The 18,132-nt window shown below is 41.6% G+C and overlaps 1 protein-coding gene across 4 annotated transcripts in view; it reads right to left on the bottom strand.

Annotated features, from left to right (window-relative positions):
- Nucleotides 1-14,097, bottom strand: part of CLIP1 (CAP-Gly domain containing linker protein 1) — a 112,144-nt gene extending 98,047 nt beyond the window's left edge. For 3 of the 4 annotated variants that reach the window (XM_074356054.1, XM_074356056.1, XM_074356057.1), the window contains exon 1: nucleotides 13,919-14,090. The gene's annotated coding sequence lies outside the window, so the exon portion shown is untranslated. Of the gene's footprint in view, nucleotides 1-13,918 lie in introns of all 4 variants that reach the window. The other variant, XM_074356058.1, reaches the window with a different exon arrangement.
- Between the last annotated feature and the right edge of the window lie 4,035 nt (nucleotides 14,098-18,132).

Here is an 18,132-nt window from a genome sequence, read left to right as displayed (position 1 = left end):
AGGGTTTCCCAACCCTGGACCCTCTTATAGAAAGCAGGCCAATGAGGCTATGGGCAAACTGCTCAATTACTACCTCCAGTGAACATTATGTCAGAGCCGTAAGTCTCAAATTAGACTACTTTTGTTGACACTACTATCCTTGCTCTGCCCAACAGAAATATAATGTGAGACAAATGTGTAATTTTGAATTTTCTAGTAACCAGGTTTTTAAAAAAAATTTTAAACCAGGTGAAGTTAGTAACATATTTTATTTCACCAAATATATACAAAATATTATATCAAATGTAATCAATATAAAATTGTTCATAAGTTATTTTACAATTCTTTTTTTTTCTACGAGGTCTTTGAAATTCAATTGTGTATTTTATACTTATAAGCACATCTCAACTTGGACTTGCCATATTTCAGGTGCTCAACAGTCGTATGTGGCTTGTGGCAACTGTACTGGACAACGCAGCTCTAGGAGACATTTAAGGCAGAATATAAAGTAGCCCTGCTCTAGACATCAATAGTAAACCTCCAGTCAGACACCCCAGATCTCCCTGGGTACGCAACATTCACCTTTCTATGTCATTACAACAACATGTGAGGGGAAGGAAAAATGTAAACTCTTGCACACAAAACTGAATAACTTGTTAGGATAAAAAAGAAAAAATAGCATTTACAGTAAGAAGACCTTTAAAATATCTATTCGACAGGGATACATAATGTATAAAGAAGACCGGCTTGTAGCACAAGGCGCTGCCCAGTAAAGCTCAGACAGCTCAACGCAGTGAGTTGGAAAACACACCCACACAAAACTCAAAGCAAAGTACGGAGATTGAGTTACAGATGAAAATTTAATAAGTGTGTCTCAAGATACAAGAAAGGAACCTGAGAGGTAGCGACTGGCAGATTTAAGGGCAATGTAGCAGGAGGTAGCGTTTCAAGTATGAAGAGGGGGATGAAAGCATTTTTCTACTGAAGCAGCATCACACGTAGCTGCTTCGGTCTTCCTGACTGCAGGAAACTGACACACAGTCTAGGAACGGTGGCATAAGAACATGTGTAAAGACAGGCTTGGAGCCTGGAGGGAAAAACTAGAGAAGAGAAAGAGAGGTTAAGGATAAGACTGTCAGTTACTCATTTCTCACTAATCTGTTATTTTTCCCCCTAAACTTTAGTAAATTGGCCTTGATTTAGAAATGGTTTAGTGGTTATAATTTAAAATGTAAGTGGTTATAATTTAAAATGTAAAATGGAAGAGAAACCACTGTCCCAAGTTCTAACATCTGGGAAACATGTCAGTCTAGCAAACGAAGACGCAGAATGCTCGCTGTGGGTAGAGAGGGGAGCACCCACCTCCTCCAGGGCAGAGTACCTGGCGAGCACGGGAGTGGTCGACGCGAACTGATGAGGATGAAATGAAGCCACTGAGGTAACCCTAAGGTTCTGGCCTCCCAGACACTTGGCCCCTGGAACTCAGGGAAAATGTGGGTGATGTCACTAACACAGTGCTGGCCATGGGTCACAGAACAGCCACTGCTCCACAATAACCAGTCAGTGCAATAACAAGTCAGATACACTGGAGAGGAGGGCAAGCAGGGGACGGGAGCCATCAGGTTTTAGCAGCAACTCAGTGGTTAGTTTAAAGGGTAAAATGATAAAATCTTAAATGAGGGAAGTGTGTCTACAAAGGCTGGTGTCTGTGATGAGAGAGAAGGAAAACCCTAATGGCCCGTTTCCCTACTCCTCCGTCTCCAGCAGAGCATTCCAGTACTCAGGGATAACGGAAAGATTAGGCAGGGGAAAAGGCCATGCAGCCCTCTCAGAAACAAACACACACAAGATGTGAAAGAGAGACACTTTCCCAGGTGGAAAGAGAGAAAGGGAGAGACTCCACCTACCAGGGAGCTGACACTGTCCTCCCAGGGAGGAGGCCTGAAAGGGCGGGGCAGCGTCTCAAACCTGCGCAGGAGGCAGAGCATGTGGAAGTACTGGTGTTCTTAAGAGAATACCTTGAAATACTGAGCGACAGTACAAAGTCTAAAACGTCTAAATACACAATAGCAGGAGACTAAGACTTGAAGTAAACTAAGAACTCCTTTACAAGGTAAAAGATGAAATTAAGGAAACCACTGTTCATCATTTAACTTCTCATAAATTGGGAAAAGCAGCATCTTAGCCTAGCTCGAAGATTACCAGCATTCTCCAAAATTCACCTGGCTGAAGAAGCAGAACCTTCTAGGTTCTGAAAGTTACCTGATGCCTCCCTCTGTTCATTCAAGTCATTTTGGTTCTGCTTTTGATAAATGTGCAATTAATTCACAAGCTGAAGACAGAGCTTGTAATAACTTGCATTCGAGGAGCGCTAAACTGTAAATAATCATAAAGCATCATGCAAAACAGTACCGTAACTCAGAGGGAGGGAAAGGGAGACATGGGAGATACATGCTAACATGTAAACAACACCAGCTTAACTGTGGTGCCACTTGTCAGTACTCCTGGCCAGCCCTACATCTATCAAGTTTACTACCTTGTTTTTACAGGATTTACTATCCGAAGTGATGACAGCAGCGGGGCCATCCCCATGTGACGGAACACTCGATGTGGTACCAGGGGTTGAAGATCTTTGAGGAAATATCAGTGTTCATGTGATACCCCAGTCAAAAAAATTAGAGTCCAGGAGGCATAATTCTGGGTCTCTCTTTGCCTTTTGGACTTTCTGTCACCTTACTGACTAGGGGACCACTAAGACCTGTTTTCACTGATATGTATCTACATGTGTAAGTATATATATTTCATACACAATATATCACTTTTTAAACAGACCAAACAGCTTTAAAATTAACACAAAGATTAAAAACACAAACTGTGCATCTCTGGCACGGATAAATTACATAAGATGAAAGTAAACAGCGTGGTCACTGTTTGTTTAAAAAGATCTATATGAAAAGTCCATTTAGACCCTAACAGGCTGACACAAGCCAGTAGGGTCAGAAAATTAAGTGGCTCCTTAATTCAAATAGTGCTACAAGCGAGCTGTATTTCCACTTTCTAACTGGTAGAGCCCTCACAGAGCAATTTATAAAATGAGTGTACCAACCTTAAGTGCTGGTTTAAGACTATCACACAATAAGATGCTGAAAGTAGAAAGTTTTACAGCTTCCCATCAAAATCAGAAGTAGAATTTTAAATGATTAAAGACTCAGTTTAGGATATTTGCCAAATAAAGTCAGAACAGGATATTAACAGAGAGACATAACCTCTTAAAAATCATTCTGTGCTTGAAAATTGTATATTTTTAAAACCTGAAGTGTGTATGACATAGTACCAAATACTGTTGTACCCAGAGCTTCAAAATCTACCATAGTTTTGAAAAGGAAGGGGAAGGTCCCAAAATCCAACCAAGGCAAAGAAAGCTAGAGCATTAGATAATTTTTCTCAAGATGGAACTCTGTGCTATGATGCAATGGCCTGAATTATCAACATCTTTGTACAGATCAGTTTGAAGATTTTTTTTCCACAATTTTAAAAAATATTTGTCCTGCCATTACATTTTCTCCTTGGAGATTGTTGTTTTATGGTATTTTTTTTTTTTTAATGGAGGTACTGGGGATTGAACCCAGGACCTCGGTATGCTAAGCATGCGCTCTATCACTGAGCTATTACCCTCCCCTCCCCCGAAGATTTACTTTCTGTTCCTGATTCTTAGATAAGCAGAAAATAAGCAGATTCCCAAACTTCCTCCATCTGCAAAGGAATTTTCTTTAAAAGGAGGGGAACACTCCATAGCCATAATTTGGGCTATTATGCTCATTTACCCAAGTTTCTACAAAATCCTTATGACTTTGTAACTCTAATACCACCAGCATTCAGATGGATCCTAAAAGGAACTGAAATTACTAGACCTGGTTAGTATCTCCCAGAAGAACTTACTTAATAGGTCGGCAGCAGTCAATTATACTAATGTGTGAAAAGGAACAAATAGGCTTAATATAGCATCATAAAATTTTAGAATCAGAAGAGACCTGCTATCTAGTTCAACTTTCTCATTTTACTGCTAAGGAAACTGATTCTAAAAAGTGAAATCACTTGTTAAGGTCACAGTTACTTAACAGACTAGGTCTTAAACCCCAACCTCCAGTTTAAAGTCTCCTGAGCCTAAGCCATGCTGACAAATAAAAGGTTCTCAGCTGTTATAAACAGCAGTGGGATGAATGAGTCGATCTCAAGGCAAGTTAATACTCGTTTCTCTTTCACAAAGGAGCAAGAGTAGGAATATTTTCGCTTGCCCTTAAACAGTCACACGCCGCCCAGACCAAGAGCAGACGTAAAGCAACTACTTGTTCTGAACAGGAAAAAGGGCAGCTCGACAACTTACAGAAGAATCAATTACTTCCTTTCTGGGTTTTTTCCTCTTTACAAAAACTTCACTTTTGCTTTGCAAATGAGCCATTTTAATAGTTGCAGGTCTTTAGATCAAATGGAAAAAATAACCGCATTTCTATTTTCACAGTACTGAAAGGTTATCAGCTATTTCAAATTTATTCACAAGCCCCGAAGACAGTTTTCCATACAACCACCCTACATGCTGTACATGGAACTGGTTTCATTTGGATTTTAACACCCAGCTTCGTTGCTGGTTATTTTCTACCTGTGTCAGATTCGTGGCAAGTTCTATCAGACCTGAGAAAGAAACGCCTTTTAATTAACCTGTGGGAAATAAAACTGACGAACCTGTAAAAGGGCCTGAAGTTTGGCAAGGCACAAGTTCTGATGTGAGGAGCGAGAGTTACTTTTCCATGAGGAATATTCAGCTCCCCATAAATTACAAGTTCTTCTGAGAAAGCTGTTCACTAAAAATGTGCCCTTCAATTAACTGCAAGGCACTCCCGCTCAAATTAACTTTCTAAAACATGGCAGGAAGGGAAGTTTTCATCTCCCATACTCGTAGAAGTAGGTTTTTCCCCCTATTCTGGCTTAAACGAAAGAAGAAAATTGAGGTGCTGAACTGTGACTTCCTCCAGCAACAGAAGTCAGGAAGACACAGGGATTAAAGGGGAGGGGAGAGAAGGGTTCTGACACTGAGTTTTACATACATTAATTCATTTTATCTCCATGATGACTATACAAAATATTATCTCCGATTTATAGATGAGGAAACTGAGCTCCAGAAAGTTAAGCGGTTTGTACAAGATCTTCCATAAAGTAACAGAACTGGGATTTGCTGGCAGGCAAAGGACTGAATTCTTGCTCTTAACCTTTACTTCCATTAACAGCCCTGGGCTCCCCAAGAAGTTGTGCCTGTTTAACTCAACTTTGTATCTCCAACATCTAGGCTAGTGCCTCACTGCAGTAGGTGCTCAATAAATGCCTGATGAATCTATGCATTAAAAGATAACCCATAAACTCAACAACACAAAATCCCAGTTCAAAACTGGGCAAAGGATTTCAATGGACATTTCTTCAAAGGTACACAAATGCCCAATAAGCACATGAAAAGATGCTCAACTTCAATAATCATTAGGGAAATGCAAATCAAAACTACAGTGAGATAAGATCTCACGCCCATTATGACGACTATTAAAAGAAAAAGAACAAGGGTTGGCGATGCTGTGGAGAAACTGGAATCCTTGTGTGCTGTTGGTAGGAGTATAAATTGGTACAGCCTCTGTGGCAAACAGTATGGTAGTTCCTCAAAAATTATGAAGCACCGTATGATCCAGCAACTCCAATTCTGGGTATATACCCAAAAGAACTGAAAGCAGGGTCTTGAAGCAACAGTAGTTCATCCATGTTCATTATTCACGACAGCTAACATGTGGAAGCAATCCAAGTGTCCACTGACAGATAAATGGATAAGCAAAACACGATGTTTACACACAATGGAGTATTATTCAGCCTTAAAAAGGAAGGAAGTTATGACTCATGCACAGCAAGGATGAATCTTGAGGACACTATGCTAAGTGAAATAATCCAGCCACAAAAAGACAAACACTATGTGAGTCCACTTGTATGAGACACTTCAGAGTAGTCAAAATCATAGAGCCAGAAAGTAGAGGGTGGTTGAGGGAGAGAGGAATGGTGAGTAGCTGTTTAACAGGTAAAGAGTTTCAGTTTCACAAGATGAAGAGAGTTCTGGAGCCGGACGGTGGGGATAGTTGCACAACAATGTGAATGTGCTTACTGCCACTGAACTGTACACTTTAAAAAGGTTAAGACAGTAAGTTTTATATATGTTTTACCACAATAAAAACAATTTAAAAAGAAAGATAATTGGTATTCTTTCCTATACCCTTTTTATCTTCAATCATACCATACTCTTGTCGTGCACTTTGCTTTTATACTTAATATTTTGAAAACAAACAAACAAAAAAAGATTAACTGGTACATTCTCCAAAGACATACAAATGAGCAATAAGCACATGAGAAAGTGCCCAACATGACTAGCCATCAGGTAAATGCAAATCAAAATCACAGTGAGATACCACACTTCACCTTCACTGGGATACCTGTAACCAAAAAGTTAATAACAAGTGTTGACAAGGATGTGGAAAAATTGGAACGTCATTCATTGCTGGTGGCACAACCACTTTGGAAAAGAGTTTTTCATTTCCTCAAAAGGTGGGGTTCCCACATGATCCAGCAATTCTGTTCCTAGGTATATATTCAAGAAAATGAAAGCACACATCCACACAAAAACTAATACACAAATGTTCCCAGCTGCATTATTCATAGCAGGGAAGAAGTAAAAACAACCCAAATGTCTATCAGCTGATGAACAAAATGTGGTCTATCCATACAACAGAATAATTCAGCCACAAAAAGGAACAAAGTAGTGTCGACATATGCCATGATATGGATGAACCTTGAAAATATTCTGCTAAGTGAAAGACATCAGTCAGACTGTATGATTTCATTTACATGAAATGTCCAAAATAGGTAAATCTAGAGAGACAGACATAGGGCTGGGAGGCTAGAAGGGAGATGAAGAGTGACTATTAACGGGTACAGGGTTCCTTTTCCATATGAAGAACATATTCTAAAACTGTTTGTGGTGATGGTTGCACAACTCTGCACAAAAAAGATAACTGGGGAAACAAAAGATAACTGGTACACCCAGAAGTTTTCCTATTTATAATTTACCACCAGATATTTCTGACCAAACATCATAAAAAAGACTTGCAAAAAACTTAATGATTATAAGATGCTAAAGACCAGTAAGAAGGGCAGGGAAGACTCTCCTTGATATAAACCCAAACGTCTTAGTTTGATTTCCTGTTACCTGCTCTCAAACTACAGAGCGGTAGACTATCTGCGATTATCTCAACATGCTACTGCCATGCCTCCAATCTCTGCTCAAGCTGCCCATCCCTGCATCTCCACCAGTGCCAACCACAAGTGCTAATTCTTACCTCCGAAGCTTCCTTAATCCCCCCTCACTCACACTACATGCCTAAGCCAAGCGAACTGACCGTCTGCCACCCTCCGTTAGGTCCCATCACAACTCCTTTTCAGCCTATACCTGGCCTGTCTCACAGCTCTTGGTACCCAGCACAGTCTTCACAGCGCTCAACGAATGTTTGATAAATTGGTATTTCTGGGGTTTCCCCCACCCGACGGGACACTTTCTATTGGTCACGTTCACCTGAAGAGCTTTACTATAAATGTAACCATGGGCAAAATAAGCCAGGTGACTCACAGGCAACCAGTGATACAAGACCCTTCTTTCCTCAGTTTTCCTGGGCCTCTTCGGTATTTGAAAGCACTGATGACTCCCTCTGCACTATTACTACCACCACATCCCTTTCATTAATAGAGTAACCCCACCAGGTGGACAGGGCGGGTGTCACCCCCATTTTGCAGAGCGAGCAGCAGACTCAGAGAGGACAAGTGACTTGCCCAACTTCACGTGACTCACAGAGCTGGGGCTGAAGCAAATCCAGGACCTAAAATGTCCTTTTTTATTTTTTTATTTTTAGGTTTCTTGGCTGCAAAGGTCCTTTATCTACTTATTTTTTGTTTTTTTATTGAACTATAGTTGATTTACAACATTGTGTTAGTTTCTGGTGTACAGCATAGTGATTCAGTTACACATATATTCTTTTTCATTATAGGTTATTATAAGCTATTGGATTTGGTTCCCTGTGCTCTACAGTAGGATTTTATTGTTTCAGGACCTCAAACTTCTTAATAGTAGTTCTAACTTCCTATGTTGGTTTGCTGAGAGTATTTCCAGTGGAAATATTATACTTTTAATCACTTCAAAAATAGAAATATAGATCTAGCCATAAACATTTTTTTAATGAAAAAGAGAAAAAGACTAGAAGGACATACTCTACAACACAAATAATTTTCTCTGGGCAATAGGATTATCGATAAATTGCTTTTTTCTGTGTTTTTTCATGCGTGTGTTTTATACCTTATGCACTGAACCCACATATTATAGGATAACTAATATTTATTATTAAAATGTAAGGGCCCTTGTAAAACTGGTATGTAAGGGGAAAATAAACCTGAGAAACTCAAAAAGTAAAAACATCACTGAAAGACATTTCCTAAACTCTAAACTCGACTCTGATGCTGGATTCTCAAAGTCACAACCCAAGCAAGCCACAAATGCCTTACAACAGAAATTAGCAATACATATTTTCCCAGTCACTAGCGGTGAAAGAAACTTAGTGATAAAGCTTTTTTTCACTTAGGCCGGAAAAAAAAAAAACTACCCTGCCTAGAGGTGAGGGTATAGCTCAAGTGGTAGAGTGCATGCTTAGCATTCACAAAGTCCTGGGTTCAATTCTCAGTACCTCCTCTAAAAATAAATAAATCTAATTCCACCCACCCCCGCCAAAATTACCCTACCTATAAAGTTTATTTATTCTGCAGTCTGGAAAAGCAAAGCCTAAATAGGTTCCTTCCTGCCTTAAGATACTAGAACATGTCTCCAGGAAGAAATCATTCTACAGAGGAAATCAGATAAAGACAGAAGGTAGGTGATCAAAAGATTTGATTGAAAGATTTTTAGGGAAATATCCTATTATCTTTTATCTTTCATGAAAAGATAGGGGAAGAAATATGCCAACTATTTCACTGAACTTCTTGACTAGGGATTTTTATTTTCAATTTTAATTTTTATTTTTTAAACACTGACTAGGGATTTTTAAAATCAAGAAAAAAAAATCTTATTATAGTTGCCTTTTCTTTTACATCAAGCTCAAATTTTGGATGATTTGCACTCCCTGAACATCTGGATCATCAGGCCCTTAGTTTCAGAGGAGATACAGTAAATCAAGGACTTGGCAATTTTAGGCGTGAAAATGGGCAGAGTTAAAACTGCGATCTAATCCAAGCTATACTTAGACATAAGCAAAGGAGAATACAAATATCAAACTACTTAATTCAAGTCGGAAGTATATTATGCTTATACAAAACATTAAGGCAGCAAAATGTCTGTCTGTAGTCTCATTAGGATTCCTAAGAAGAAACAGACGAGAATACATTTCCCCAGGGAAAGAGATACCAGAAAGGGTTCCCAATAGGGATTCTGTAATAGGACTAATTCTTTTCTAAGACTTTACAAGGAACACTTCTAAGATTTTTGTTGCTGAACCACCGTAAGACAGACAATTAAACAACAGACCCACCCACTGAGTTAGTGCTAGCAGACTCTGTCCTTCTGGAAGTGCCAGATGGAGATTTAAAAAAAAAAAAAAAAAAAAAAAAGCTCTCTACTAACTGTGGCCAAGATTCCTTGGTACTTGGTGCCAGGGCCAGGATATTAACCCAGATGTCCTAGCCAAATTCAAGGTTGGTTAATTACAGTCTGCCAACCTACACCCCCTACCCAACACACACACACACACACACACACACACACACACGCGCGCGCGCGCGCGCGCGCGCCTACACACAAAAAGGCCCTCTCTGTTCCCTTGATGTAAAATGGGAAGAGGTCACTCTTGAAATTCTTGTATAGTACCATCAGTCAATATGTTTTCCCTTAAAAGTGCATTGTAACTCAAATGCTGACTTAAAGCATATGGATTCCTTGAGTTCTATCTACATGAGAAACATACACTATGTATATTGAAAATATGTAAGATGCTATATTAGTTTCAGGCCTCCCTAAACAGTTATCTAAAAACTTCATATTCAGAATAATACTGACACTGCCTTCCAATTAAGATTGAAGAGACTTAAATAAAGGTTTAAATTAAACACAGGTTTTGAACCATGAAGCTTTTAAGGCTAAAAAGGAAGGCTCTGCTGCCAGGAGCACAATTCCAGGAAAAAGCTATATATGCAAATATCAGTTACAAGACCCCCCAGGATCGAGCAAATATCCTGTATCCAAACAGAAAAGTATACATTCAACAGCAAGTCTGAACACCAAGTACTGGTCTGGCCTTCCCGCCAGCCACTTAAGGTTCCGCTGCCAACATATTCTGTGCACTGCTTAATATAAACTAGGGTTCAATCTCTAATTCTGTATTCACTGGCTGTGTGGCCTTTTAGGCAAGTTAGTGAAATTCTTTCAAGCCTGACTTTCCCATCTTTAACTTTTTCTTCATCAAAATCACTAATAACACGGCACAAAATTATCCTGTATCTTTCACTATTTTAAAATATTTTAATACATATTTTAAGGACTATAACCTACATGGCCTTAAATTATCTGTCTCTTCCCCCAACCCCCAGCTCCTCCCTCAGGACCTTTGCACTTGCTGTTCCCTCTGGGATCTCATTCCCTCACTTCCTCTAAATCTCTATTTAAAAGATGTTTAATCAGCGAAGTCTCCTCTTACCACTCTAAAATTTCCATGACCCTAACTCTTGTTCCCAAAACTTCAGATTCACCCTTCCCTGATTTTTTTTTTTTACCATGTGTCACTTTGCAACATACAATACATTTTATTAATGTGATTATTGTCTGCCTCCCCTACTTGCAGGGGAGTTCCAAGAGAGCAGGGATTTCGGCCTGATTTATTTACTGCTGCATCACAGCACCCAGCACAGCACCTGGTACAGTAGATGCTCAACAAACATTGAATGACTACCAAAGGAGACATAAGGACTGCCCACGGATAGGTACACCACAGCCCTGCAAGCTCCCTTTTGGGGAGGCTATCATACTCTACAAATATACTGAAAAAGAGAACTACCGTCGGCTTGCAGTGATTAATGAACAACACTGTCTATTCTTTGTATCAGAGAAAAACAAATTCAACCTCCCACCTCATTTGCACAAGGAAGACAGGAAAGAAGCTGATAATTCGGATAAAGTGGAAAATTATATGAGGTGAAAAGTTTCACTTTAGTTAACACTGCACTAAGTTTTCCTTTTATTTATTTATTTATTTATTTATTTATTTATTTATTTATTTATTTTGGCGTGGGGGTGGTAATTAGGTTTATTTATTTTTAGAGGAGGTCCTGGGGATTCCACAAAGTTTTCTTTTAATGTTAACAAATACTAAGCCATCTTCCTGTGAGTTTAGCACACTACCTTCAGTTTTTTTCCTTTATCTTTAACTTCTATAAAGCAAGTCCTGAAACTTACAGACCTCATATTTTCAGTTAACTAAATAATAAATATTTACTGAGCACAAGGGACTCTCCAGAATTCTGTAGAGGGTGCTATAATGTGAAATACAAGGTCCTTGATATACACATTTATGTATGCACATATACATATCACTGAGATATATATACACACAGATACACACAACTTGAGGTAGATATATACAAACCACACACACACGGAAGACCAGAAATATATCTTAAAAATAATATGGAACACCAGGTAGCTAATATGTGACAAATTCAACAATGCCTACCTTTGTATGGACTTATAAAAGGACCAATTCATCTCTTACACACCGTGTATTGAGCTTAGAATCCCAACAGAGGCAGCACTTAAAAAGCAAGACTCATTTGACACAACACTGTAAAATGACTATAACTCAATAAAAAATGTTTAAAAAAAGACTGACTTAAGTTCACGTGTATTTATGGGTCACGTGGTATGCGACAGACTCAATGTTAGACACGAAGTTAAAAAATAATAATTAAGGTAAATAAGTAGAGCACCAAATTCTAAACACCTAAAGAACAGAAACCATATCTGCTTACGTCATTTTCAAGCACAAGTAGGAGCTTAAGTAATTGCTGAAAAAAAGAGGGAATGGCATGATCTTTATCTTCAGACAAAATACCTTCGCAGGGTCCACCCAGTTTGTTTTTTACCCTTTTGAACTAGGCCTAGTGGGAAGCCAAAGCTGTACTTTACCATTTCCTCTGAATCTCAAAATCCTATGACAAGCCCTTGGCCAAGCAATCACCCACTTTCTTTGCTTTAATAAAAGCCAGCCTTGCTCCTTGCCAGAGATTCACTATACTAATTTAATTACTAAGCACCTGGAGTCAAATACCTGCGCTCAAATCCTGACACCACCACTTACTAGCTGTGTGACGCTGGGTAAGGTTCTTGACCTTTCCATGCCTCCTCTGTAAAAATGTGGTTAGTAATGGCACCCTCATGGGGTTAAGTTGATTAATGATATAAAACACATAAAAGACCTGCCCAGAGCCTGACCACAGGAAGCCCTCAATAAAGGTTAATATTCCCAAAGAGTAACGCCCCAAGGCTGAGGAACAACATACCTGAGGACTCCCGCAAAAGGTTACCATTAAACTCAAAAGGCAATCACGTCTGCTCCGGACTTGTGCATACTAGGAGTAATAGTAATAAAGAAATAGCAAGACCAACCAAAACCACAACCGTAAGAGCACACTAACACTTAAACTAATACTAATCTGGAACTCTTACTGGCCAGGCACTGTCCTAACCTAAAAACAGGAAGAAGGCAAGGCTGCTGAATTAAAAAAAAAAAAAAATGCAGAATTTTCTCCACTTTCCTTTTTAAATACGGTAACTGGCGCCCAAGTTTTGCTAAAAAACAGGTATCTAAAACGATCACAGACTTAATGTGTAATTTCTTCGTACCAAAGAGGTGGGGCTGTGAAGGGAGGAGGGGCTGGTGCTCGGCTCCTGCCAGATGGAAAAGCCACATGAAGTGGAGAAACAGCGGAGTTCACGGTTTCTCCCCAGATCAAAATCGGATCTTGGAAGCACAGGACCTCCAAATGAGGGGAATCAGAAGGCTTTGCTTTTAAAATAACCTCTGAACAAGTGTCATCTGTCTTCCGAGCCAATCCCTTGCCGAGGCAGAAGGTTCGGGTTACCGGGCACTGGCGTTATTGCAGAAATCCCTGTCACCTCTTGTCATCCACCTTCGCCAAGAATCACAGTCCCACTCGGGGGTGGGGGGATGAGCAGTGGGGGACAAAAGCCACGGCCGGCCAGGCCCCAGGCCAGCAGGGCCAGCCCGCCGGCCGGCGCACGCCTCGGAGGCCACAACCAGGGTGCCCTCCATTCCGGCTCGCAGGCACCGCCGCCAAGGGCCTGAAAAATGCTCAGGTGGCCGCCAGGGCAACAGGTCCCGCCGGGCCTCGGCCTCCCCGGGGTCCGGCCCACCCCAGGCCCCCCCACCCAGGGTCGAGGGGAGCGGAGAGGGGCGCCGGGGAGGGAGCGGCGCCTGGGGCGGCGCAGGGGCAAGGAGTCCAAGCTCCATCTTGAGGCGGGCGGAGGAAGGGAAGGCCGGGCTCGGCGCTGACAGGGCCGGGCACTTTTTCGGCTCCGGGAGGCGCACCCCAGGGACCCTGGGCCTCCAGGGCCGTCCCCCCGGGGCTCCCCGCGTCCCCTCGGGGCGACCGGGTGCGCGGGACTCGGCCCCCGTCTCGGACGCCGGGCCCGGCCCCCGGCCCCGAGCCGGGCGGGCTGTAGCGGGCCCGGCGGGGCGGACGGGGAAAGGTGAGGAGGGGACGGGGAAGGGGAAGGTGAGAGGGCCCGCGCCGCGCGCCGCGCCCCGCTCACCGCTCGCCGCCGCGTCAGTCGCCGCCAGTCGCCGCCACCTGCCCCACTGCAGCAGCAGCAGCAGCAGCAGTAGCAGCAGCAGCCGCGCGGCCGCCGCCTCCCGCCTCCCGGCTCGTCGGCTCGGGGCGGGGGAGAGCGTGACGCGCCGCCGCCGCTGCCGCCGCGGGGCCGGGCGGGCGCGCGCCGCCTGGAGAAGACGCCGAGGCGGCTCCTCCCCGCGCGCTCCGCCGCCGCGCCCACCCCGGGCCCGCCCCGAGCCCTGAACCCCGCGCCGGGTCGGAGCCCCCCACCGCCGCCTCTTTGTCTGCACCCGCAGCGGCCCCGGGGAGGCGAACCCCAGACCCCCGGCGCCCCCGCCGTCCCGCCTTCGGGCCCTAATGAGGACCGGGACCGGGAGGAAGATGCGAGGGAAACCCGAGAGGCCTGGACTGAGGGGCTTCTCATCCTCTCGGTTAGCTCCCCGTTTTCTCAAAGTGTTCCCAGAATTTGCAAGTCACGGTATAGCTCCATTCAGTTTCGACCACAGCCTGTTAGTTTGGGGCTAATTTTTTTCCCCCAGACCCAGAAATCCTTTGAAAAAGCTAGGAGGAGCCGCCCACGGCAGGTTAAGTTAAGGGAGCATCCTCTCTGTCCTCCTGGGAAGACTCAGGGTGAACAATCCTTGGGGGAAACGCTCAGAAGAGCTGTCTACAGCAAGTGAAGCTTGGGAAAGACCATCTCTGCCCATCCCTTCCCTCCAGGGAAAGACGAGGATTAAAAATCCCGTGAAACAACCTCAGCACTTGCTCCTTTAGTTTGAGAAAAGCCTCTTTTATTCGCGCCAGCCGCTTGGACAGAAGCCCTGGTTAGTATCCCGTCCTCCCACCTCCCCCCAGGGAGCTCCTTTAAAAGCTTCTGAAACGGGCGGGAGGGGAGGCAGCAACAGCCTGCTCCGGGCTGGTGCAGCGGAGGGCGGCCAGCATTTCACTCCCATGGACCATGGCAACCCCAGAAGCTTGGCAGCTCCTGGGAAGAATTTGCAGCTGTCAGGGAAGCCCAGGATTTTGCTGCGACTCAGTGTTGGATAGGGGGCTTGGGGTTTCCTCCTCCTCCCTGGTAGAAGAGAATAATCAGGAAGGTGACCCCTTTGCTGACCTTTATTCAAAGCACCGTGCTGCCTGGACCAACAGGCGTGCACAGAGCAGGGGGAGGAAACTACGTTGGAAATGCATGGAGTTCTGAACAAATAAGTAAATTTATCTGCCGGCCCCTCCCTTCCATTCACATTTTAAGTCACAAAAATTTTGTTTCCTTATTCATCAATTTGGTTTGCAAGTTGGGAGGGGGAGGTCAAAGTGTGGTGGCACCATTGATACCCAGTTTCGATATTTCTAATCTGAGAGGCACACCTCACCCTCGCATCTGGACACTTTTCAGCTCTAATACACAACCTATGTAATCACACATGCCATAGAAAGAGGCAAAGACCACTGTTAATCGTGGGGTGTAAATATCTAACACTTCTGCCTTTTTCTTCTCTCCTCTACTCATTCTGCTTGGCCTGTCTTTATTTCCAAATTGCTGATATTTTGTTCATTAATGATTTTTTTGGCATTACTTTTGATTTTTAAAATATCGCATTAAAATAGTATTTTTCTTGACTACTGAGTTTTTAGCGCCCCCTTAAATGTTATGACCAAGGCCTAGTCCCAGCCCTACTCCCAGGCCACTGACTGTGTTCAGTCCGGCATTGAGGCTGGAGTTAGGACTAAAGAAGTTGCTCAGTCCTCATTCAAAATAAGCATTCACATTCTGTTTTCAGATCAAGCCACTGAGGTGTTTTTAAATGCATGCCTTCCATAAAAGCATTAGAATAGCTCAAGTGCTAAGACTTTGGAAGATGGAGGATTGAAATGGCTGAAGTTGAAAGCCAGGTAGTAGCTCCCAAATCTTTATTTTACCAAATGTGGAAGTCATTAAATACTTTAAAAAAATAATAAAGGCTTAATTTATCATTAGTGTAACCTAAGAATAGCTACAAATAGTTGTAGACTTGTGTGGAGGGGAAGAGGAAGTGTTGCTTTAATCATAACACAAAGTCAATAGATAATGTCTACAGATGATAAATCAATAACAATGTAAGTATATTTTTAGAGATATGGAAGTTACCACCAGAAGAACTGAAAGCAAAAAATTAGTGATCTCTGAGGAATAGGGTTGGGGAGGAGGGTGAGCAGAACAATGTTGCTTTTCATGACAAACCCTGATGTACTTTATTTTTTTAAAAGTGCATACAGTACTTTGATTTCTTTAATAAAAAAACCCAAAAAGGTATTTAAGAATTTAAGACCCTCAAAAAAATGAGTAGAGCATATTCTCTGCAAAGTGATGTGAGTTCATGGTTTAGTTTCTATCACAGCTCTTCAACATTTATTCTTTTTCTGACAGTTTTACAGCAGGTTTATTATTTTGTTTATTACCTGTCTTGCTCCACCCCTAGAATGTAAGTTTCAAGAGTGCAAGGATTGTTGGTTCATTCATTGCTCTAGCTGCATCCCCAGAATATGTCTGGTTCATAGTAGATTAGTTTTTAAAAGGATGTAGTATAAGACTTCGGGTTCTAAGTAACTAGGAACTTCTTCCCAGTGTTTTGTCTTTTTTTTTTTTAAAGAACAATAGAGTGTTCATTACATAAAATTAAAACAAGCAAAATGAAGAAAATAAAACAGTTATAACCCCACACATCCAGAGAAAATTACTGTAAATACTGGTTTTTAATTAATTTAATACTGTTGAAAATATTTTAAATCTTTCACTAAGGCACTGATAGTTCTTATTTCCATTCAGGAACAATACTCAGTATAAAATAGCGGTTAGAGAGTGCTTTGTAAATGTCTAAAAAGGTAAAAGGATTTATAGAACTTTTAAAATAGAAAGTGAAACAAAAGCTGTCAAAACAAGAAAACTCTTTAAAAGTAAATTTTTTTTCTTTCTTTCTCTTCTTTTTCTCTAAGTTCCTGAACCATGATAGATAACAATTAAAAATGTGAATCCTCTAGTTATAAAATGTCATGGCAATGTAACATACAACCTGGTGACTTCAGTTAATAATACTGTATTGCATATTTGAAAGTTGCTAAGAGAGCAAATCTTAAAAGTCCTCATCACGAAAAAAAGAAAATTATAACTATGTGTGGTGAGAGATGTTAACTAGCCTTATTGTGGTGATCGCTTCACAGTATATACAAATACTGAATCATGTTGTACAGTTGAAACTAATATAAGGTTACATGTCAATTATACCTCAATAAAATTTTTATTGTAATGCCTAAGAGACAGTCCATAATTAAAATAATCTTTATAAAGAAGATGTAAGAATTCATTTTTACTATGCTGTTTTTAGAATTACATCTACTTTTTATTAGCATTGTTTCAAAAAACAGAGTCAAATTAATTTCATTCACTCAACCATCAACTATTTACTGGACCCTTACTGTGTCCCAGGCACAGTTCCAGATACTGAGGGAACACAGCAGTGGAGATCAAGTCTGGCCCTGGAACCTTGACTTTTACTGCTATGTGGTTTACTAAATCAAGGGGGAATAATCAACATTCCATGAATTCCACTGGTTTTATGCCCACGGTGGGTATAATGCACCAGATCATATTCCTTATCAATTTCATTCAACTCTGCCAAAAATTGAGAGATTTACAAAGTCAGATACAAGAAATATATTTAAGTTAACCTTGGTGTTTTAGGAAATATTAACATTTCCATGCAAAGGTAGGAGCAAGGGCTGGTTCTTCTAATCAAATAGTGACTAATCCAGAGCAAGACAGTGTCTTAAACTGCAAAGAAAGGAAACCAAAAAATAAATCCCACAACACACGACCAAGCATTCAGACTATTTTGAACCACAAATTAATTTTAATCACTGAATCCAATTAAGACACTCTGCCCTATCTACGTTATACAAACAGTGCTGATGGTGATGGCTTCGTGGAATTTTTAAAGAAGCAAAACAATCAGAGAAGGACAAGCTACTAAATTTAAATGCACAGGTCACTTCTGAAGGAGAACCATCTTGTACAACAAAAGCCGTATTGTACATATTCAGTTAACAAAGAACAGTATCAGTAGGGCACCACGCATCATGATGTAAACTGTACCCAGGGCCTTCTAAATAGACTACTGCTTTGAGTGCGTGTGTTTTCACAATGAGCGGGTTGAACAA

This window comes from Camelus bactrianus, chromosome 32, assembly GCF_048773025.1.
Source record: "Camelus bactrianus isolate YW-2024 breed Bactrian camel chromosome 32, ASM4877302v1, whole genome shotgun sequence".
Classification (NCBI taxonomy): domain Eukaryota; kingdom Metazoa; phylum Chordata; class Mammalia; order Artiodactyla; family Camelidae; genus Camelus; species Camelus bactrianus.
The sequence above is the reverse complement of the archived record's forward strand: the minus strand, read 5'-3'. Positions and strand labels throughout refer to the sequence as shown.